The sequence below is a fragment of the Panthera pardus genome, unplaced genomic scaffold (genome assembly GCF_024362965.1).
Source record: "Panthera pardus isolate Hobbes unplaced genomic scaffold, ASM2436296v1 HiC_scaffold_17, whole genome shotgun sequence".
NCBI lineage: Eukaryota > Metazoa > Chordata > Mammalia > Carnivora > Felidae > Panthera > Panthera pardus.
In genome coordinates, this window is record NW_026526732.1 from 145,747,059 (window position 1) to 145,770,302 (window position 23,244).

The 23,244-nt window shown below is 47.9% G+C and overlaps 1 long non-coding RNA gene across 1 annotated transcript; it reads left to right on the plus strand.

The window, feature by feature from the left end:
• Window positions 1–20: 20 nt before the first annotated feature.
• Window positions 21–6,393, plus strand: LOC109271507 (uncharacterized). Its single transcript, XR_002081990.2, has 3 exons — window positions 21–189; window positions 4,887–5,018; window positions 5,340–6,393. It is a non-coding gene; the product is annotated as an uncharacterized LOC109271507 (long non-coding RNA).
• The last annotated feature ends 16,851 nt before the right edge of the window (window positions 6,394–23,244 follow it).

Genomic DNA, 23,244 nt, shown 5'->3' on the forward strand with positions numbered 1-23,244 from the left:
CCCCTCCCCCCCCCCCGCCCCCCCCATCACTTGAGCTCATCCCCCACAGGCCAAGTTTGGCACTGGAGTTGATGTTCAGTAAACGTTGGGTGTATTGAAATGATTTCCTGCCCTTGGGCAGTTTGCAGACCAGTTGAAGAGACAAACACACAGCTCGTGAGGTTAAATAATAACCCAAGCCAGCAGGTGGTGAGTACCAAATGTTAAGAGCTATAGGGACTCAGGAAGGAGGTGGTGATATGGGAGAAAGATCCCAGGAGGTTCTAGGCCTTGGGCTGTGTGTGTGGAGGAGGAGAGAGGAGGCGTGGAGGTGACTCATTCTGGTTGACATCACCACAAACCAGCCTTCATGCTAGCCACTTTACATGCATTATCTCTAATATTTAGGTGGAGGGAGGGGGGTAGGTTTGGAAGGAGTGGAGGGGATGGTGCCCAAGCCAGACCTGCCCAGAGCTTAACCAGAGCATAGAGGCAGCCTTGGATCTGGGCTCCCCACCCTCAGTTCACGGGCACTGCCTGTTCCCTGGCCTGCCACGCCTGCACGCTACACCCAAGAGAGCTGCCCAGCTCTGGATGCACTCTGGTCCCACCCTGGTGAACAACTGGCTGTGTGATCTTGGGCAAGGCACTTCCTTCCCTACACCTCACCGCCATTTGTACCTCTGTTGCAGCGCTTATGGGCCGGGGAGTCTGTGAGTTAGCGTCCTGGCGGCCACGCGACACTTACCACCTCCCCTCATGTTATCTGGGCTGCTGTGGCTGCCTAAACCCCCAGCCCTCTCTCCCTCCCCCACTCGCTGCTCCCTCCCCGTCTGGAGCTGCTGAGAGGAACACTGGGTACAGAGTGTGAGCAGGGATAGTAGGTTTCCTGTGGTTGCAAAAGGAACATCGGGACTTTCCCTGCGGTGCCCAAACTGTGGGAGAAGTGGGGGAGGAGGAGGCAGGGCCAACCTCGAAGGAACCTCTGCTCCCTTCCCTCCCCTCCACGCTGCTCCCAGCTCTCCAAAAGGCTGGTACAGTTTGTTACCCTGGGGCCGGAATGTACCGTGTGTTTCATATGGCCTCTGTCCAGTCCTACACTGGCCGCTTTATATTTATACTTTCTTCTTCAGCTGTGGCATCCTGCTGTCAGTCAGTCACCCCTGCTCTCATCTGCCCACCTCCCACGTGGGGTCTGGACCCCACCAAGCATCAGTCCTTGGGTTCCAAACTCTTGTGGTGAGGGCGGGGGTGCAGAGAGGACCCTGGAGGAGAAAAGCTGGACTCCAAAAGGGTAAAACCCCCAGTCCCCTTTCTCTCTCCCATCACCCAGCCCTGCAACTGCCTCCAAGGTCATGGACTCCGATTTAGGTCTGAAGGTTCTCTGGGCCTTTGAGGTCCATCCTCTGTTCCTTGCCACTCTTGTTTTCCCGAGCACTTCAGCAATATTCTTAAGCCCAGCTGGACAAGTGAGCTGAAGGCTCTATTTAAGTTGCCTCCCCCAAAGCTTGGCAGACCTGTTAATCTGTGATCCTCCCCCATCAGTAGCAGAGAACACGGCAGAGGTGGGCCTGAGGTGGGGGTGGGGGGTGGAAAAGGACCCTCCCCACCCTCCAGGAATCACACATTCCTAATAGAAGCTGTGAAATGGAATTTGACACTTGGTGACTTAGTGATTTTCTGAGTCATGACCAGTTTAACCTCCTCAAAGTGGCTTCAACATTCAGAGACTGACCTGGCCTTCTTCCCCTAGGAATTTGTGATATTATTATTCACAATAATAGGAAACTGAGGTTCAGAGAAGTGACAGAGCTGGGATTCATATTTGTCTGACATCAATGCCAGCATTTCGTCTCCTTCTCCTCCTCCTCCTCCTCCCCCCCCTCCTCCTTCTTTTTCTTTGCCTCCTACTCCTCCCCCCTCCTCCTTTTTCTTTCTTCTTCCCTTTCCTCTTCCTCTTCCTCTCCTTCTCCTCCTCTTCCTCCTCCTGCTCCTCCTCCTAGAGAGAGAGCGCGCACAAGTGAACGGGGGAGAGGGGCAGAAGGAGAGAGAATCTCAAGCAGGCTCCACACTCAGTGCAGAGCCCAGCAGAGAGCTCCATCCCACGCCCCCAGGACCATGACCTGAGCAGAAATCAAAAGTCAGACGCTCAACTGACTGAGCCAGCCAGGTGCCGCCAATGCCAGCATTTCTAAATGGTCTGCTAGGCTGCTTAGACCATGCACCTAAATTGTAAGTCCTCCATTGCTCAAGCCTCAGTTTCAGTCCCTTCTTTCTCAAGTGATTCCAAAGACTCTGCCTCCTGGGAGTCCGTGTGTGCCTTGAGGTATAACTGTTTTTGGCCCATTTGACAGGCTGGAAGTGTAGGGGCCCTGGAGGAGGCTGAATGGCAGAGTTGGATGGTCAGGCTTGCTGGCTGGGGGCATCCTCCGTTGTTCCTCTGCCAACTGGCACGCCTGCTGCCACTTACCACCCCCTCACCTGGGAATAAACTTTGCCTTGTTGTATTGATCTGGCATGGGATTCAAAAACCAGAGCCTGAGTCTCTGAACTCAGGTCTGTCTGTGGCACCCAGCGACATGGCGGCATGGTCTCTGTTAGGACCCATTTATGGCAGCACTTTGGGAGAAATCACCACCGTCATGTCAATCCCTGGGGTTTGTGTCAGGCCACGTACGTTTCACCTACATGTCCCAACTCGGCGTGATCTTAACGTTCCTCTACCGTGAAGAGAAGAGCAGTCACTTTCCCGATGGGAAACGTGAGGCAAGAGCAGCTGGGTTGTTCACCCAGAGGCAAGAAACTTGGTTTGTGACGGTGCGATCTCGGGTGCTTCGTTTCATAACACGGGGCCTCTTCCGAGCTAAGAGAGGAAGAGTTTCCCAAGACGTCCCAAAATCTCGTGACATGTGGCCTTTCACCCAGCTCTACCACCATAGGAAGGGACCACATTGTCCACGCCACCCTTATCTACCCCCAGAGGCTGAAGCAAGGGCACCAGACATCCTGTAGTGAGTCGGCCTGTCCCGGTCTCTGGCTTCCTGTCTTCTGCGGCTCTCATGGGCACATTTTGTCCCCTCTGAGCCCAGTTCTTCCTCTTTCATCCTTCTCTCTGTCTTTGCTCACTGAGAGCCCTGTTTATAAGCCTCCATCCATCTGTGTTTGCTTTTCTTTTTGCTGTTTATGTGTTCATTCTCCTGGGAAGTTTCCTAGGGTCCCAACTGACATCGACTTGTTTCCAAGGAAGCATCTTCCATTCCTACCCCCACTTGAGCTCTTCCCCTTGCCTCCAGCTCTGCCAGTGTCAGGTTGTTGAGGTTCACGTGTTCAGTGGGTACTTAATGAATACCTACTGTGTGCTCCAGGAATTGTGTTAATTCCTGGGGGCCCAAAGTCTAAACACTGTGCTGGAGCATCTGTTAATCTCTTACTGTTTGCACCAGGCACTGTGGTTTATCCTGGTGGCACAAAAGCTGGTCATTGCCCTTGAGGGATCTCTGGCCTACTCGGGAAGGTGCACAAAAATAGATCATTATAGTGCCCTGGGAAGTTGGGGACTGGGGGTGGCCAGAGGGGTCAGGGAGGGCCCCTCTGGGGAAGCCAGTCTGCGAGTCTGAAAGGAGCTAGCCAGGCAAAGTAAGGGTACAGGGCATTCCAGGTGGAAGGAATAATGTCTATAAAGGCACACTGGCATGAAGCAGCCTGTGTTCTCCGGTGGGCACTTTGAGTTGTTTGGTCTGGCCTGGACATGGAGTACAGGTTAGGGAACCCAGGGAGATGAGGCCAGAGACAGGCAGGCCCAGATGGTGCAGAACCTCATGTTCCAGCAAGAGGGTTGACCTTTATCCTGGAGCAGCCGGAAGCCCAAGCAGCCTCATGGCTCCCCGCAGCCTGGGAGCTTTGGGGCTGGGCCTGGGCCAGGCCCAAAGCCCTCTCTTGAGCCCTCATTAACCCACATTTACTGCCCTTTGGCTTAGTGAGGCCTGTGGGAGAGTCAGACACTGGAAAATAATGCTGTTTTTAAAGCACGATCATTATTCATTCATAAATGTTTAGCAAGCTCTGATGTTTGCCAGGTGCTGCTTTGAACGTTGGGAATGGGTCCTTGAACCCTACAGGGATCCTCGCTCTCAGGAAACTTACCTCCTTGGCAGTTGGAGAGGTAGGATAGGCCATAAACAAATAAACACATAAAACAAATAAATGAGAAGGATAATTTCAGATCCCCAAAACAGAGCGATGCAATTGAGGGGAATGGGGTAGTCTGGGTAGTCAGGCAAGGCTGCTCTAAGGAAAGTTAAGTTTGAGCTGAGATTAAGATGATGAGAACAAATCAGTGTGTGTGAACATCTACGGGCTGAGGGTTCAGGTATAGGAAACAGCACTTGTGGGGTGCTTGTGTGGCTCTGGCAGTTAAGCGTCCAATTCTTGATTTTGGCTCAGGTCATGGTCTTGTGGTTTGCGGGATCAAGCCCTGTGTGGGGCTCCAGGCTGACAGCACGGAGCCTGCTTGGGATTCTCTCTCTCTGCCCTTCTGTGTCTTTCTCTTTCTCTCAAAAATAAATAAACTTAAAAAAAAAAAAGGAAACAGCACAGGCAAAGGCCCTGAGGCAGTAAGGAGCATGGTGTTTTCCAGGTTTAGAAAAAAACGTTGGGTTCAAATTCATTACTCTGTAGCAATTCTATGCAAGGATTATTGTACCCATTTGGTAGAAATGGAAACTGAGGCTCAGAATGGTTACATTTCTTGGCCCAAATCATAACTGGTAGTACAAATTTTGGTTCTAAAAAGCCACTGTTTTGTTTCGTTTTGTTTTGTTTAAACCAAAGTATCAAGTACAGCAACTGTGTGTCCTAAATCATTTGGGAAGATCCAATTTCCAAAATTTTGTCACGTTGTTCTCTAGATATCCATCATGGACATTCTCTGTCCCAAATCGTGACTTTGAGCCCCGTCTCTGCCACGTACTACCGCTGGGATCCTAGGACAAGCACTTCATCACCATAAGCCTCAGTTTCATCATCTGTAAACAGGCAGAGTAATAATTCTGATAATTGAGGCTTGCTGAGAGGATTAAGTGAGATAATCCATGTCAGAGTCAGTACAGTGCCTGGAACATGGCACACGTCCAATTCATTCAATTCGTGATAGTTTTGTACTGTTACCTTGGGAAACTGAGGTCACCTACAGAATGGTCCCGCTGCCACGTGAGAGGCCTCTGAAGCATGAGCCAGGCAGGGGAGCAGTGGGAGGAGAGAGAGCAGGAGAGGGCGGCCAGGGGGGCCTCTTCCCTGTACTCAGCCGCTTACTCCTTGAGCTGGGATCCCACACTGACACATCTTGTACTTCCCGTTTCCAGGGAAATTCCTCGCCACTGGACCGCACCCGCCCTTGAGGACCTCCCCATCTCTTTGGGCAGAGCAGAAGCCAGACAGAGCAGGGGACTGTGAAGTGACAATCCTCAGCCCTGTGTGTGCCAGGAGCCCCCGAGGGGCAGGCACCACACTGCAGGCGGGCAGGGGCCGCAGAGGAGCGTGGTGTGGGCTGCTGGGACAGAGCTCCTCTCAGAGGAGGTGGGGACCCCGTGGAGTACGTGACTCGTGCCCTTCCAGGCTGCACGCTCCAGTTAGCAGGACAGAGACCCCTCCCCACCCATCTCCAACCTTCCCAGGCTTCCTGCTCTGCTGGGAGGCCCTGTCACCACACACACACATACTCTCTCTCTCTCTCTCTCTCTCTCTCTCTCTCTCTCTTGCACTCACACCCCCCTCCCAGGCACCCCTGAGAGGACCAGCTGCAGCTGGGAGGTGGGGGTGGGGAGAGTACTGCCAGGGTTCTCAGATCCCTAGCCTCCCTCTCCCACCCCTCCCTCGCCCCCAACTGCTGAGCTGCTTCTAGGTTTAAAGCAAAACATGAATCTGTCCTTCCTGCTGTTCAGTGGCAGCAGCCCTGCCTGGAATTATTTTTAGCATGGATGCAGGGAAGGCACAGTTCTCCTTGACTTTCACTGGGGACATCCCCCACCCCCCAGCCAAGACTTGGCGGGGGGGGGGGGGGGAGGTCAGTACGGAAACCCCCCTCCCAGAAAGGGGAAATGGGTGTGTTTTCTGTTCCTTCAGCTCACCAGAACAGGAGTTGTAGTCAAGCTTGGGGTTGTGCTGATGGGAAATTCTAGGTTCCAAAGCCCATGGGTTCCACCCCACCTTTGTCTGTGTCCCCCTAAGTCTGAGAAGCAGGAAGTGCATGATGTCTGCAGCCGAGATGCCCAATCTGTGGGTGTTGGGGTCCAAGGGGAGCCACTTGGTTACACCCAACACTGTGGACTAACGACATAGGGACACCTATGGGTGCAGGGTGTGGTGTTTACACGGGTGCTTGCTTTATAATTGATTAAACTGAGCATGTCTGTTCTATATATTTCTCTGCGTGTGTCTTTTAATTTTTTTTTTATGTAGGCTCCACGCCCAGCCTGGGACTCGAACTCACAACCCCAAGATCAAGACACATGCCCTACTGACTGAGCCAGCTAGGTACCCCAAGTATGTGTGTCTTTTAGATACTAGCATTACTTCATTGAGGTATAATCTACATATAGTAATAGCACAAATCTTAAGTTTAGAGCTTAATGACTTTTGATAAGTGTATATACCTGTGCAACCATCACCCAGATCAAGATCTGGACCATTTTCAGTACCCCTAAATTCCCGTGTGCCCCCTCCTAGTCAATCTCTGCCCCCCGGGGGGGGCAACCTCGATCTGATTTGTACACCATAGATTAGTTTTGTGCGTGTGTGCACGCATACGCGTTTTACGAGGTTCAAAGAAATACAGCTGCTATCATAGGAGAGGGAAGTGGGCAATAAAATCTTTAATGTGAAAAGGGGGCCTCAAAAAAGGAGGTTAATCCTGAATTAACTAAGGAATCACTGGCATGGGAAACAGGAGGTTCCAGAACCAGCCCAACCTCTCAGGATTGGAACAAGAGGTCTGGGGACACTTCTCGGAGCAGAGAGGCGGTGAGTGGGGAGAGCAGGAGTGAGGGAGAGGCCTGCCAGGGCTCCTCCTGAGTCCATCCACCCCCACGTTCTGCGTGAGGTCCCTGCCCCTCCTCTGGCAGCAGTTTTCTGTGAGGCCAAGGCTGTGAGGAAGGGCGCTCTCAAGGGCATCCGCCCAGAGGCACGGAGAAGTCAGGGCCTCTGGGCAGTTAGGTTATTTATCTCTCCTGCCTTCCCTTCTAAGGTCTCTACGATTTGGGGCCTCCTTCACCCTATGTCCTGCCTGGGGAGAGGCTGAGGCTCTCAAAGTAGGGTGGTATAAGAGTCACAGAGCTTATCATTTCTTCTTTCCTTTGTTTAAAAACACGTATTTGAGGGGCTCTCAGTCGGTTGAGCTTCGGCTCAGGTCATGATCTCACAGTTCGTGTGTTCGAGCCCTACGTCCGACTCCGTGCTGACAGCTTGGAGCCTGGAGCCTGCTTCGGATTCTGTGTCTCCCTCTCTTTCTGCCCTTCTCCCGTTCTCTCTCCCTCTCTCAAAAAGTAAACATTAAAAAATTTTAAAAACAAAACACTTATTTGAGCACCTACATCGTGCTATAGCTTCTTGCTGGGTGCTGGGGACAGGAGGATGACTGAGACAAATGTCATCAGCTCTCAGGGGGTGAAGAGTAGCATCGCCAGGTGAGGCCAGGCCTTCTCCCCGCTTCAAATGACCTCAGAGAGGTAAAGTGACTGGTGCAGTATCACACAGTGAGCTGCTGACAGAGGGAAGCAAAGAACAGGGACCCTTGACTTGGTCCTCCCTACTGAGGATAAGCAAAATCAACAGCCCCAGCTTTCTTCCTTCACAGGCGTTCTGGTCCTGGAGTAGCAGAAAGAGCACTGACCTAGAAGTCAGGAGACCTCGTCCCTGCTTCTAGGTCTTAGAGGGACGTGCCCTCTCTGGGCCCCCGGTTTTCTCCCGTGTACGGAAGGAAGGCAGACTTGAGATGAGCTTCGCGTTTCCCTCAGCTCTCACTTTCTTGAGTGTACCCTGCATTTCCACACCACAGGGCCTTTGCTCAGGTTTTTCTGCCACACGAATGCCTCTTTCCCTCCTCCTTCCTTCCTCTGACATTCTCCCAGTCACCTGGGACCTAATTCACATGCTGCCCCCACCGGATTTGGGATCTATTTTTTTTTCAGGGGGGGAGGGGCAGAGAGAGAAGAAGAGAGAGAGAACCTCAAGTAGGTTCCGCGCTGTCAGCGCAGAGCCTGACACGGGGCTCAGACTCCCAACCGTGAGATCATGACCCGAGCCGGAACCAAGAGTCAGACGCTCAACTGACTGAGCCACCCAGGTGTCCCAGTATCTGGGATCTGTCGAGGGGTGGCCCCGAAGTCTCCACTCCCGGAACAGACAGAGCCTCCCTCACTTTGCAACCCTCCTGTCCCAGGACAGCCTCTGTGGGGAAGATAATCTGTTTTGTCAACCACCAGTGCAGGTGTGGGGTGAATTCTTGCTCCCACCCCACTTCCACATGCCCCTTTCAGCTTTCGAGACTGATCTGATCCTTCCTCAGGGCCTCCGTGAGATCGTGCCTTCCTGCTGGGCAGCCCAGCCCAAGCCGGGGCTCCAAACTGGGGCACTTTGGGCAAAGGTAGCCACCCCGGGAGGTGACCCCAGGAAGGACGAGGACAGACACGGCCTCTGCCAGAAGAACGGCTGCCCCACCTCATCTGTCCCGTCCTCATTCACAAACACCTGGGAAGAAATCCTCCCTCACAACAAACAAAGGGCTCCCGTTCCCACAACCACACCCAAACCCACTCCTACCTACCTCCCCACAAACAGATGTATCAACTTTGCAAAGATGTACCCCCCTGCTGCCTCTGCTCCCCTGCCCCTCCCCTGGGAGGCACTGTGCACGCACGTACATTCGTTGCACACGCACACGTGGGCACACGAAGACACATGCATGGGTACGCATGCGTACACATGGGTGTATACACGGGCAATATGAGGGAATGCATGGCCTGCAGTGGTGCCCTCATGCGCCTGGGGTGCCCACACTCTCCCGTGTATGCACACGTGGGTGCACGTATACACACACTCACTCTCCCATGATGTGGGACTCCTCTGCACCTTCAGCTCTCGGGTGAGCCCCGCTCATACCTGCCTGCTGAGGATGCTCTGGGGGAGTGTGGGGTGAGGACAGTGCTCCATTGCTGGCTCCCGGCTGCCTCTGGATTTATAGCAAACCAGGCTCTTTTGCCTTCATTTCTCTTACTAGTGAATAACCCTACGGGTAGCAGAGAAAGACCCAAGAGCTGTGGGTTCACTCCAGGGCAGCACCCTGCTTGGGTGGCTGACAGGAATGGGGGCAGGGGAGGGGGGTAAGGTTTCCACCACTTCTGGGAACAGATGTCTCCAGGGGGGCGTCGTTTTGTGGGGCTGGTAGATCTCTTTGCTTTTACTGTCAGTTCTTGATTGCATTCCATTCATTCGTCCCATTGCTGCAGGGGCCTTAGGCCCTTGTCTTCTTCCCTTGGAGAGGTAGGAGGGCTTTGAAGAGGGCCCAGTCCCCAGGTGGATGTGGCAGCTCTGGGGCTGAGAGCGGGGTCCCGGGCAGACTGGCCTCCTCAAGGGAAAGCGGGGCTTCTTTCGGACGCCTCCAGGGCACAGCGCAGCAGTAATCCAGAGCATGGTAGGGCTGAGCGATTGTGTTTGTGACACGGTCGCCCAATCTAGGGGCTGGGCAGGGAGCAGACTGGGGTTCCGTTAAACCTGATTCAGCTGCAGTCACTGAGCACACAACATGTGCCTGGCGTGGTGCTGGGGAGGGGGAGGAGGGAAAGAGGAGGCTACAGAAATGAGTAAGACGCAGCAACTGTCGCGCGTGCATGTGTCTCGTTCCACACGGGCGGAACACCCGGAGAGTGGCACTTGGGGGCCACCCCAGATCTGTCCTCTCCTACCCCATCCAGTCAGTCCCCTGTCCCACGGGGTATTCTTGTTCCCTCTTTCTCACGAGTTCTCTCCTTTTAGGGCTCACGGCCACTGCTTCTGCAGGCATCTGGTACCGCCTCCCTCGCGGGGCTTCTAATTGGAGGGGGGCGGGGGGGCCCCACCTCCAAGCTTATATCCTCCCTCACTCGGCTACCAGAACCATCTGCCTCAAACACACAGCTGATCTGTAACTGAGAGCCCTTCACTGGCTCACCATTGCCATCAGAACGGAGGCCCAAACGCCTCACGTGGCACCACCAGCGGTGGCCGTGCACGGCGCTTGCATCTCTAAGCCTGCCCCCAACTACACATTAGACCCCAGCCTCCCGGTTCCCCCGACTGGCCGTGCCGGTGTGCACATCTGAGCCTTTGCACATGCCGTTCCTGTTGCCTGGAATGCCTGTCCCCTCCTTAACCTAGGAAGGACATCATTATCTTTCCACATTGAGGGGGTCCCCCGTTCTCTGCTAGAACACATTTTAAAATAGTGCTGACAAGAATGATTTAAAAGCCAGCATTTCTACAGAGCAGACACAATTCGGACTGCTTTATATCTTACACATATATAAATAGACAATTATATTATTAATATCCATTAGTTCATTTAATCCTAACTTGATAGGTACTATAATTATCATTTCCATTTTACAGATGGGAAAACTGATACGCAGAGAGTTTAAGTGACTTATTTACCTCAAGTGACATGCCTGATAAGCAGTAGTGGGATTTACACACAGCCAGTTCAGCTGAAGAGTCTGCACGGTTAACCCCTGCACTACACTGCCTCGCTGACTGTCTTAAGTATTTGCCAACGTACATAGCTTTGAGCAACCAGATTCGGTTAATGCCTGATGAGCAAATGAATGAATGAATGAATGAACTCATTCAGATTTAATTACATGAAGCAGTAGGGCTCAATCTTCATTCATGTAAGATGTCTGCTTTGCCAAAGCTATTTTATTTTCTAGAACGTAGATCATTTTTTCAAAATAGATTTTGAGAGTAAAATCCTATGCATCATATTTTCATGTTATCTTCTGGCCTTTGACATGGAATTTAGATGGGTCTCCAAGCCTGTTTTTTCAAGTCAATGGAGAAAGAGGTCCCCAAGACCCTCTAGTGACCTGCTTACTATGACCAGCTGCCCATGGCATAGGCAGGTGTCAGCTACCTCCTGAGCAATCTCTGTGCTTATGGCACCAGGGAGACAGATTCCCCTGAGAAGTGACCTAATGCAAAGTGAATTATGGCTGATGCTGAAAGAACATCCTATCTCAGCACACGGGCCAGGGACGGAGTTGTTCCAACCGGAGATGTCTGGGAGGGTTTTCTGGAAGAGGTGAGATTTGGACTGAGTCTCGAAAGATTTTGGTAATTGGAGAGAAGGGAGAAGGGCGTGGAAGTTCCGAGAATGTTCCGTGGTAGGAAGAGTGGAGCAGCAAAGTGGGAGGCAAGAGAGGATGCGGTGGAAGGGGAGACCCCCCAGGCAGGTGGGTAACGGCCACATAGTGGGGCAGCAGGCACTGACATCATCTTCATTTCTGCCCTGGTTGACTGCACATTTTTGGTCGAGTGGTTGATTTTTTAATTTTCATTTTCTATCCTCTATGTAAATTAAGCCTTTCGACCTGGGGGGAAGCTCGAATGAGAATCCCGAGGGCAGAAGAATTTGCTGATTCCACAGTTCAACACACTAGGCTCGCCACCCAGCCAGCCGACAGCTTGTCTCCCTACGCTCACTTCTGAAAGGTGGTGTAGTTTAGAGGATTAGCCGCAGCTCTGCCACTTGCTGGCTTGGCAGACCATTTAACTTCTCTGTGCTACAATTTCCTTAGGTTGTTTTTGAAGATTCCCTTAGTTAAGACACTTAAAGCATCTAGAACGTGGTCCAGCTTCCAATAAGCGCCCGGTGGACATTAGCTGGTATGGACACCATAGCCAAGAGTCTTCATAGTGATGCAAATTTCACTGGGTTATCCCTCTTTTAGGCCACCAGACTTGGCCTTTGCTGCCACCTCTCTCTAGTCCCAGGGTTCTCCCCACAGGTGTGGTTCCTGTTGACCTGAGCAATACCCTCCTAACCCCCCAAATATCTGAGTCAGTCACCCCTCTTTTTGCCCCTGCCCACGCATGCCCACTCTGCTGATACACCGGCTTCCTGGGATATGATTAATTCTGATTTGTGCCCATGGGGTCTGGACAGGGAAGCAAAGCTGCAAAGAAACCTGAGTAAATGCTTTCTGGGAGTTCACAGGGCACACAGCCAATTTCAGTTTGAGGGTCAGCCAGGTTCCAGACATCAGAGCTAAGTCCCTGGAGAGGAGGCATTGGTGCCTCTGTGTCTCCTCAGGGGGCAGCCAGCTCAGAGCCCTGCATGTACCCAGGCTTGGGAAATACCTTTGGCTGTTTGCACGACAGGGTCAGAACAGCATCCAGCTGTGCCATGACAGCCCCAAACCAGAAAACCATGACAGTCCGAAAAACCAGACTGGGATGGGGTACAAATCTGGCTCCTCATAGCAAAGGGGCAGGTGGAGAGGGGATTAGCTTATAAAACAGAGCCTGGGCCCTTTCCCAGGGCCAGGTCCAACTGGCTGCCCCTTAGCAAACCTCAAGGGCCCAGACAGTTCTCTTTGAACTATCAGGTTCACCTTCCGCCCTATCTTGCCCTTCTTACCCACGTCTGGGACTTTCTCCCAACACCTTCCACCTTGCAAAAGCTTTCTCTTAAACCTGGAACCAGAGTTTCTCTTTAACACTGTGTTTTTGTTTTTTCACAAGTTGTGCGTGGTGAGATCTCTCTTGTGTTTATCCTGCTGTGGTGCATTCGTCACATTTGGGACAATTTCGGCCATTGCTCATTCTAAATGGTTTCAGTATTTCTTCAGTCCCAGCCCGTTTTTCAAAGATGGTCTGCAATGGACTGACTACCTGGCAGTTTGTTAACAACGCCCCACCCAAATAAGAATCTCCCCGGAACTCAGGAGTCCGTGTTTCCAACAAGTTCCAGGCTGTCTTAGGCCCACTGTACTAAGACCACTGAGCCAGGACTGCGAGTGTTTCTTTTTTTTAACGTTTATTTTTTATTTTTGAGACAGAGAGAGATAGAGCATGAACGGGGGAGGGTCAGAGAGAGACGGAGACACAGAATCTGAAGCAGGCTCCGGGCTCTGAGCTGTCAGCACACAGCCCGATGCGGGGCTCGAACCCACGAACCGTGAGATCATGACCTGAGCTGAAGTCGGACACCCAACCGACCGAGCCACCCAGGCGCCCCAGGACTGCGAGTGTTTCAATGGCAGGGCCTGGATGTCGCTCACCTCTGTGTCCCCAGCCTCTGTAGGACCTGTGGGGCCACCTCCCTTCCCAGGCTCCTAAAGGCCTAATGCCAAAAAGATGACACTTGGACCCATGAATTTTAGGCATCGGCCAGCAGAGGAAAGAAACTCTTTGGGGGCTCTGAGGGGTTGCCCCAATTCACCAAGGACGCCTTGAGAGAAAAGCACTCGTGCTGACTTAACCACGCTGGACCTCTGTTCTCTGTGAAATGCAGATCAACGTCTCTGTGGTGAGGGTTGAGGTGACGAAGTAGGCCTCAAAAGCTAGAAGTTCGAGGTGTCAGGCTTAATTCTCGTTGGGGTTAGGGGCAGGGGAAAAAACAAGTGAGCAAGTGAGAAATTACTACTTGCAAGCTACTTCCTAGAAAATACAGAGAGAAGCAGACAGATAAATGTACCAGGCTCATACATAAGAACACACACCTTGTGTGTGTGTGGTTTAGATAAACTTTACTGAGGCATAATTTATGTACAATACAATGTGCCCATATAGGTGTATAATTTGATGAGTTTTGACAAATGTGTTTGCCTCTATCGCAGTAAAGATCATTTCTGTCTCCCTAAAAGTTTCCTTGTTCCTTTTTGCAATCTGTCCCCACCTGGGCCCAAACAGCCCCTAATCGGCTTTCTGTTGCTTTGGATTAGATTGGTATTTCCTAGAATTTCATGTACAAGGAATCACACAGTCTGTACTATTTTCTTTCTAGCTTCTTTTGCTCAACAACATGTTTTTGACATTCGTCTATGTTTTTGCTTCCATTAGTAAGTAATTTGTTCCTTTTCATAGCTGTATTGTATTCCATTGTATGGCTACACCACAATTTGTTTACCCGTTCTCTTGTTGATGAAGATTAGGGTTGATTGTAGTTTGGGGCTATTGCAAAAAAGTTGCTGGGAACATTCTTCTACAACTCCTTCTGTGAACACGTTTCTATTTCGCTTGGGAGGAAAATTGGTGAGTTATATGGTAAGTGTGTGTTAAGCTTCAAAAGAAACTGCCAAACTGTGCTCCAAAGTGGAAGTGTATGTTGCCACCAGAGAAGTGTGAGAATTCCAGCTGTTCTCCATTCCACTGGCTCTTGTATTGTTGGTCTTTTTCATTTTCACAATTCGGCTTAGGCGAGGAATGGTCTCTCACTGAGGCACGTGTCTGCTCACCCCTCCAAGCTCTTCTGGAACCATTCCTCCCGGCCTCACACTTCTCCCCAGCTGCTCCAACAATTCCTCTGTTTCTTCCATGCTCTAGTCCCTATTCCTGGAATTCTCGTCCGCTTGAAATTTCCCCCTCTTGAAACTGACCCCTTCGCATCATTCAGGTCTTGGCACAAATTTCACCTCCTCAAAGGTCTTTCATCACCCTCTCTGATGGTGTCCTCGACATTTTTTGGCTCATTTACCCCGGTTTTTTACTTTGTAGCAGTGAGCCCTATCTGAAAGAATCTTGTTTGTATGTCTATTTGTTGTCTGCCCCGTGAGGACCTTAGCTCCACAAACAAAGGCAACTTGTCTGTTTTATTTACCTAGAATGGTGCCTGATAGATAGTAGGTATTCAATATACATTGTTCAACGGATTTGCAGTCCAAAGTGTGCATTCAGTATATTAGTCTTTAAGGTCCTGGGAATTAAAGGGTATGCATATTAACAAAACACAATTATTAATTAATTAATTATTTTAAAAATTTAATTTATTTTTGAGAGAGAGAGAGAGAGAGACAGAGCATGAGCAGGGGAGTGGCAGAGAGAGAAGGAAGCACAGTATCTGAAGCAGGCTCCAGGCTCCAAGCTGTGAGCTGTCAGCACAGAGCCCAATGAGGGCTCAAACTCACAAGCCATGAGATCATGACCTGAGCCCATGACCTGAGCCCAAGTCAGATGCTCAACTGATTGAGCCACCCAGGCTCCCCCAAAACACAAATTATTTAAAATGTAAATTATTTTTATTGTCTGGGCTATTCAATTTTGCATGTAAGTATGCATAGAAATCTAAAAATATAGAAAAGTAGAAAAAAGAGGAGGGGTGCTTGGGTGGCTCAGACGGTGAGTGTTTGACTCTTGATTTCAGTTCAGGTCATGATCTCACGGTTCTGGGTTTGAGCCCCAAGTCAGGCTGTGTGCTGACCATGCAGAGCCTGCCTGGGATTCTCTCTCATCCTCTCTCTCTCAAAATGAATAAATAGACATTTAAAAAAAGAAGAAGAAGAAGAAAAGAGGAAAATTGACCGTAGTTTCACCAATTACTATGGTTTAAAAGTATAAAATATTTTAAATTATTAACTAGTTTTAAATTTTTAACTTTTTTAAAGTTAGCTTTTGGGGCGTCTGGGTGGCTTAGTTGGTTGAGTGTCAGACTCCTGATTTTGACTCAGGTCATGATCTCAGGGTGGTGGGATCAAGCCCTGCATTAAGCCCTGAGTTGGGTTCCATGCTGAGCGTGAAGGCTGCTTAAGATCCTCTCTCTCCCTCTGTCCGTCTCCTGTTTGCATGCTGTCCTTTTCTTTTCTTTTTGTTTTTATTATTTTTTTAAATGTTTATTTTTGAGAGTGAGAGAGAGAGACAGAGCATGAGCAGGGGAGAGGCAGAGAGAGAGGGAGAGACACATGCCTGAAGCAGGCTCCAGGCTCTGAGCTGTCAGCACAGATCCTGATGTGGGGCTCGAACTCACAGACTGTGACATCGTGACCTGAGCTAAAGTCAGGCGCTCAATCCACTGAGCCACCCAGGCGCCCGCATGCCCTCCCTTTCCAAAATAAGAAATAAAAAAAAAAAATTTAAATAAAAAAAATAAATGTAGCTTTTTAAAAAAATGTTAATTTATTTATTTTGAGAGATATAAAGAGAATGTGCACAGGGGAAGGGCAGAGGGAGAGAGAGAGAGAGAGAGAGAGAGAGAAAGAGAGAATCTCAAGCGGGCTCTGGGCTGTCAGCGCAGATCTCATGAACTGTGAGCTCATGACCAGAGTCGAAATCAAGAGTCAGATGCTTGACTGACTGAGCCACCCAGGCATCCCAAATTAGCTTTTGAATAAGTAATATTTGTACATGGGAAAAATTCACAGTGTATCCTTCTGGAAAAGGCTGCTCATATACAAACATACATATATATCTATCTGCATTTCCCCCCAAAATACCACCATACTGCATACATTGCTCTGCACGTTGCTTTCTTCCTTTAACAATTTATCTTAGAAATCACTCCACATCCATAGTTGTATCAGTTACAATTATGTTCGGCTGTGAGTGACAGAAAATTCGAACTATCAGTGACTTGTAAGATTAGATATTGATTTATCTCTCACTAATAAAGTCTAGAAGTAAGTAGTCAGACAACACTAGGACTCCACAATTATCAGGGACCCAGATTCCTTCTGCCTTTTGCTATGCCATCTTCAGCATAGGGCTCTACTTCACGGTCCAAAATGGGTGTCTGAGCTCTAGCCATTACATCTACATCTAGCCAGCAGAAAGGAAGGAAAGAAAGGGACATGCTTCCTCCCATTAAGAACACTTCCTATGACATTTCTGCTCAACTCTCATTGGCCAGAAAACACAGGGACACAGCCAGCTGTAAGGGAGGCTGGGAAACATTTTCTTTTTTCTTTAAGTAGGCTCCATACCCAATGTGGGGCTTGAACTCATGACCCTGAGATCAAGAATCACATGCTCTACTGCCTGCTGAGCCAGCCAGGCACCCTTGGGAAACATATTCTTTATTCCAGGTAGACAGGTACCTTGCTCAAGATCAGAGGAGAAGAGAATAGATATTGGGGGATGACTAACAATCGCTATTACAGCAAACATAGATTTGCTTCATTTCTAAAAATTGAATTTTGGGGGGCGCCTGGGTGGCTCAGTCGGTTACACATCTGACTCTTGATTTCTGACTCGGGTCATGATCTCACAGTTTGTGAGTTTGAGTCCCATGTCAGGTTCTGCGCTGACAGTGAGAGTCTGCTTGGGATTCTCTCTCTCTCCCTCCCTCTCTCTCTGCCCCTCCCTTGATCTCTCTCTCTCTTAAAAATAATTAAACTTTTAAAAAGTTGAATTTTTTATAGCCAGCTGCCCAACAAAAAGTGGGAGCCCTTTACCGACCCTCATGTTCTGCACTTCAAGTCTCCCTTGGGTGTGTGATTGGTAGAGCTAAGTCACATGTATAGTTTCCACAGAGGCTGAGAATCTGAGTTCTGACTTCCAGGTTGAGGACAAAAATCACAATAGGGGAATTCCTCCAAATATAGAAAAACCACTTAGAATATAGACCAATCCTCCTGTAAAAGACAACTACATATGCCAGATTTTTAAATCTTAAAATATTTTTATTTTTATTAAAAAAAATTTTTTTTAATGTCTATTTATTTTTGAGGGAGAAAGAGATAGGGCGTGAGCAGAGGAGGGACAGAGAGGGAGACATAGAATCCAAAGCAGGCTCCAGGCTCTGAGCTGTCAGCAGAGAGCCTGATGCAGGGCTTGAACTCACGAGCTGTGAGATCACGACCAGAGCCAAAGTCGGATGCTCAACCGACTGAGCCACCCAGGTGCCCCAATCTTCAAATATTTTTAAATGTTAAAAGCATTAAAACTCTAACAAGATAGTGAGGAATTACTGAACCAAGGTACATGAACAGATAGGAATCCAGAGAGATTAGAGTTGCCAGATAAAATACAGGACTTCCAGTTATATATTTGAATTTCAGATAAGCAACATTTTTTTTTAGTGTAAGTCCCAGTTACATTTGAATTTCAAATAAACAACAAATTATTTTTTAGCATAAGTATAATATGTACTTGTGACATATTCCTACTAAAAAGCAATTTATTGTTTATTTGAAATTCAAATGTAACTGGATGTCCTGTATTTTTATTTGTTAAATCTGGCAACCCTACCAGAGAAGTGAGTCCAGCACTTGGGGCTGCTTTTGTCCGTGGGCATTTGCCAATCTGAGTCATCAGAGAGGTTGAGCTGTGCTTTTGAAAGCTTATTAGGATTAGGGGTACAAAACTGGAATGCAGGGCCTACTGAGGTTGGAGACTCTGATAAACCACCCCTGTGGTAGATTATTACTTTGATAATCTCCAGTGAGCCATGGCTATGGGTATTCATGCCCTGTGTACTCCCCTTGACTCTGGGCTGGCTCTGTGACCCATTTTACCCAATAGAATGTGACAGAAGTGATGTTGTGCCAGGTCGGGTTCAAGCCTTAAGAAGGTAGCTTCCATATTTTGGCTCTAGGGGAAGTCAGTTGCCATGTAATAAGTCTAACTACCTTAAGAACTGGGAGCTAACTGAGGAACTGGTGATGTGTACCTGGATTTCAGAATTGCGATGGACTTGTGGCTGCTGTGTGTCTGCCAGTTTCTCCTTTTCGAGTAGGAATATACTTTGAGATTGTCCTTTCTCTGCGTCACCATTTCCTGTGGGGAGCAGGTAACTTGTCTCTTTAGTTCAAAGGTTGTCAGATCCAGGGGAATATCACTGGAGAAATCTCGTTCATACCTGGACCTGAACTTAGGGAGTTCAAACTCAGTCCTGGTAGAGTAATGGGGTGAGATTTTCGGGGGTCTTAAGGGGTGGTGAGTGTATTTTGCACTGGGAAGGAAGTGAATCATTAGGGGACAGAGGGAAAATGGACAGATTGTTACTTTGGTATAGGCCCCCAGTGAACAATATTGTGTGAGTACTCACACCACAACTGTTCCCTCCCCTTGAATCCGGACTGGCCTGTGACCTGCTTTCACCTACGGAACATGGTGGAAATGACACTGTCAGTTCCAGATCTAAACCTCTAGAAGGCCTGGCAACTTCCACATTTGCCCTTTGGAGGAAGCCAGCCACCATGTAAAAGTCTGATTATCTTGAGACAGGATATTGTGAGAAACCCAACCTAGCCTCATGGAGAGACCATGTGGGAGAAGAACGTAGGACCCTCGCCAACATCCCACTGAGGTCCCACTTGCCCTCTAGGTGAGTAAGACCATCTTGGAAGTAGATCATTCCGGCCTAGTCAAGCTGCCCTGACTGATGCCACATAGAGTAGATACCAGTGTCCCTGCTCCACATTGAAGAATCATGAGCAACTAAATAGAATAGTTATTGTTTTAAGTCAGGAATAAGCAAAGTATGGCCCATAAATGGCTCCCTGTTATTCTTCTTCTTTTTTTAAACAGCTTTATTGAATTATAATTAATTCACCTACCACACAATTTATCCATTTTATGTATGCAACTCAGAGGTCTTTAGTATATTCATAGATGTGTGCAACTATCACACAGTCAACCTTAGAACATTTTTTTTAAGTTTATTTATTTATTTTGAGAGAGAGAGAGCAGGAGAGAGTGTGGGAGGGACAGAGAGAGAGGGAGCGACAGAATCCCATGCAGGCTCTGCAGTATCAGCGTGGAGCCCAACAGGGGGCTCGAACTCTTGAATCATCAGATCATGACCTGAGCCAAATCAAGAGTCAGATGCTTAACCAACTGAGCCACCCAGGCGCCCGTCTAAAGATTTTATTTTATTTAAAAAAAAATTTTTTTTCAACGTTTTTTATTTATTTTTGGGACAGAGAGAGACAGAGCATGAACGGGGGAGGGGCAGAGAGAGAGGGAGACACAGAATCGGAAACAGGCTCCAGGCTCCGAGCCATCAGCCCAGAGCCTGACGCAGGGCTCGAACTCACGGACCGCGAGATTGTGACCTGGCTGAAGTCGGACGCTTAACCGACTGCGCCACCCAGGTGCCCCTAAAGATTTTATTTTTAAGTAATCTCTACACCTAATGTGGGGCTTGAACTTACAACCTTGAGATCAAGAGTCTCAGGCTCCACCAACTAAGCCAGGCAGGGTCCCTTTGTTTATTTGTTTGTTTGTTTAAATATTGTTTTGGCTGTTCTGGGTCCCTTGCAATCTGTATGAATTTTAGAATCACCTTGTCAATTTCTATAAAGAAGTCAGCTGGGACTCTGATGGGATTGCATTGAATTTGTAGATAATTTGGGGAGTATTGCCAACTTAACAATGTTAAGTCTTTTGATGTATGAACATAGGATTATATAGGTCTTCTTTAATTTCTTTCAACAATGTTTTGTAGTTTTCAGAGTATAAGTTTGGTACTTCTTTTGTTAAATTTATCCCTAAGTATTTTATTATTATTTTTTGAGATTTTATTTTTAAGTAATCTCCACACCCAACGTGGGGCTTGAACTCACAACTCCAAGATCAAGAGTCACACACTCTATTGACTGTGCCAGGTAGGCACCCCAGTATTTTGTTCTTTATTAGGCTATTATAAAGGAAATTTTTTTCTTAATCTCATTTTTTCATTGTTCATTGAAAGTGTATAGACATATCATTGATTTTTATTATAGATCTTGTTTCCTGCAAACTTGCTGAATTTACTTATTTTTTTAAATTTTTTTAATGTTTGTTTATTTTTGAGAGAGAGAGACTGAGCGTGAGTGGGGGAGAAGCAGAGAGAGAGAGACACAGAATCCAAAGCAGGGTCCAGGCTCTGAGCTGTCAGCACAGAGCCCGACATGGGGCTCGAACCCATGAACCGTGAGATCATGACCTGAGCCAAAGTCGGACACTTAACCAAATGAGCCACCCAGGCACCCCTACTTATTATTAAGGAAGCTCTACATCCAACGTGGGACTTGAACTCACAACCCTGAGATCAAGAGTCACATGCTCTACTGACTGAGCCAGCCAGGTGCTCCTGAATTCGCTTATTGGTTCTAACAGTTTTTAAGTGGATTCCTTAGCATTTTCTATACACAAAGATCATGTCATCTGTGTTTAGAGATAGTTTTACTACTTTCTTTCCAATCTGGATGCCTTTTAAGTTCTATGTCTTGCCTAATCACCCTGGCTAGAACCTCCAGTAAAATATTAAATAGAAGTGGCAAGAGTGGACATTCATGTCTGTTCCTTGTCTTTTTCTTGGAAAAGATATCAAGTCTTTTACCATTAAGCATGGTGTTAGTTGTGAGTTTTTTTTGGTGATATTCTTTATCAGCTTGAGAATGGCTGCCTGGCTTTGTAAATAAAGTTTTAGTGGAACACAGCCATCCCATTCATTCATGTATTGTCTATGGCTGATTTGAACTATAATGATAGAGTTGAGTAGTTGTAACAGAGACCATATGGCCTGCAAATCTAAAATATTTACCATCTTGCCGTTTAAGGAAAAGTCCACTGACATCTGTCTTAAACTGCTAAATTTTAGGATAGTTTGCTATGAAACCATATATAACTGAAACAACTCCCAGGCTTTGACTGGAACCTCAAAGAGCTGCAACATTGGGTAAGGAGGAACCATAAATAAATAAATAAATAAATAAATAAATAAATAAATAAATAAACAAACCATAAATAAACAAACCCTCCCACATACTGTAATCCAGTTTCAAGTCATCTGGGAAGCTCAGAAAATCAGAAGCCATGAAATTGAGTTAAGGTGATCTTAGCTTGCCAGTGTCCCCAAATGCCTGCAGAAACCAATGGAAATCCTTTTGGGAGGAAGATGTTATCACTGTTGCCTTAAATGATTTTTCAAATACAATGTCCAAAACATAACCAGGTACATGATGAGATAAAACCTCATGAGGAAGAACCAGTAGTAAAAACTAACAATGGAAACCGATCCACAGGGACTCTAGATTGAAATTAACAGACATAAGCCATAAAACAGCTACACTTACTTTGTTTAAGGAGAGAAAAGCCAAGCTTGAAAATTAGAGCAAGTCACAAAGAGACATAAGAAGTGACATAGCAGATCTGAAAAGACCCAAAGAGAAATTCTGGAACTGAAAAAAGAAACCCAAACAAGCAAACAACAAATTAAGAGCTTGATGGATGGGTTTAAGAGGAGAATTTTTTTTTTTTAAGGAGGCTCCATGCCCATGGACACTAAGCGACTTGATCTCATGACCCTGAGATCAATCAAGAGTCGCATGTTAGGCACCCCAAGAGAAGAATTTTTTAAAAAGCTGAAGAGAGAATTAGTGAACCGAAGAAAAGTCACAAGAAACTTTTACAACAAAGCGTTGAAGGACAAAAGATAGAAGATACAGAAGAAAGGATGTAGTGAGAAGGTCTAATAGGTATTTCAACTGGGGGCCCAGAAAGAAAGAGGTACAGAAACAGTAATTGAACATACAATGGCTGAAATTTTTTTCAAAATTAATGAAAAATTATTCAAATGTGATAAGCAGCCATGAAGTGACAGACATTCACTCCACCATGCGGTTTGACTCTTAAGACAGTGTATCTTTAGGGCACCTGGCTGGCTCAGTTGGTAGAGCATGCAACTCTTGATCTCAGGGTCGTGAGTTCAAGCCCCATGTTGGGTGTAGAGCTTACTTAAAAACAAAAACAAAAACAAAAACAAAAACACACCAGCACATCCTTCCCGTACGTACCTACCTTTGAAAGGGTTCGGAAACCAACATAAAGGTGGATCCATAGCAGATGGAACAGGGCTTGTGTGGGATGAGTTCAAATACAAACTTTGCCACTCCCTGCTGTGCTACCTGGAGGAGACTGCCAAACTTCAGTTTTCTCAGCCAATAAATGGGGCTAGGAATACAAGCCTACCCCACATCGCCATTGTGAGAATCGAGTGATACGGTGCATGTGAACAAACCTAATGAATGCCAAGGGCTTTAAAAATGAGATATGGTTTGAGTAGGATCACAAACATTCCCAGGGGCACTACCAGTGACAGGTCAGACCGGCTACATAATTTGCAGGTGAAATGAAACGAAATGAAAATGCAACTGTCGAAAAATTATTAAGAATTTCAAGACAGCGACAGCAGAGCATTAAACCAAGCGCAGGTCACACGCCCATGAAGCCAGCCTTGGTAATAGGCCCTGCAAAGAACCGCTCTGTGCGTTAGGAAAGGGCTGTCTGTTCCACATCCAGGTGTCTGCAGCCATAGCCCAC